Source organism: Trachymyrmex septentrionalis, unplaced genomic scaffold (assembly GCF_001594115.1).
Source record: "Trachymyrmex septentrionalis isolate Tsep2-gDNA-1 unplaced genomic scaffold, Tsep1.0 scaffold446, whole genome shotgun sequence".
Lineage (NCBI taxonomy): Eukaryota > Metazoa > Arthropoda > Insecta > Hymenoptera > Formicidae > Trachymyrmex > Trachymyrmex septentrionalis.
The window spans coordinates 40,782-42,074 of record NW_017305618.1 but is presented as its reverse complement, the minus strand read 5'-3'; positions in this window follow the sequence as shown (position 1 = coordinate 42,074).

Genomic DNA, 1,293 nt, shown 5'->3' with positions numbered 1-1,293 from the left:
CGACATAGGCAGAACAGGAGAGTACAAAATATCTGATAAAAATATCTGGTTAAATATCTCGAACAAATAAATTAAAAATAAAACGTAAAAACTTGAAATACGAAGCGCCTTACCGGTCCGAGTGTTAAGATATTAAACTACTATATAATATACATTCATTTAAATTGAATTAATTTTCAGAAATAAATTGCGAGCCGATGAAATTATCGGATTCACACAATCAATCTGAAACAAATAATCCCCCCAAAATTTCCCAAATCTTAAAAAACTGTAACAAACTTATTGCGAAAAATATTGCCTCGGCCGGGAGTCGAACTCAGATCTTTTGCATTCCATGCGAGCGTCCTAAGCCTTTAGACTACCGAGACCTTAACAACATTCTTCGCAATAACCGATATGTATAGAGAGTTAAGCATATATAGGCGAGCGTTTATAAACAATATGATTGGAAATATAATATACATTCATTTAAATTGAATTAATTTTCAAAAATAAATTGCGAACTGATGAAATTATCGGATTCATACAATCAATCTGAAACAAATAATCCCCCCAAAATTTCCCAAATCTTAAATTCAATTTAAATGAATGTATATTATATAGTAGTTCAACATCTTAACACTCGGACCGGTAAGACGCTTCGTATTTCAAGTTTTAATATAAACGGTCTCGTTTCCAATCATATTGTTTAAAAACGTAAAAATATTATTACCTTCATTTTCAAGAGTAAATATTTTTTGTAATATATCTATTTTCTTCTTCCTCTATTGCCTCCTGAGTTATTTCTCTCTCATCACGTATTTCCTCTTCCCTATCATCGCCTTGTCATCAAGGCTTACGTGTCCTGCTCCTTATTATCAGTAACATTATCATCGGCATCATCATCATCATCATCGACACCATCATCGACATTGTCATCGTCAATACTTTCCTCCCCCCCCTCTTCTACTCCCCCCTCCTTTCTCCCCTCTCCTCCCATCCTCCTCCTCCTCCTCCTTTTCCTCCTCCTCCTCCTTCTCCTCCTCCTGCTTCTCATCCTCCTTCTCCTCCACCGTTAGTTCCTCACGCTCTTATTCGATTTCCTGCGCTAAAAAATAATTTTTGTTATTATTATTATTTTTGAGCTCTGTATATAACTAACTCTCTATATTTGACTAACTTATTTTTTTTAAAGAATTTACACGTTATGGAAATGGTGAAACCTGGAGACCAGTACTTGAATCGAATCAGACGGACTCAAATCATTATTCCGATCATTGTTGTCGTCATCATCATCATCATTATCTAAAACAA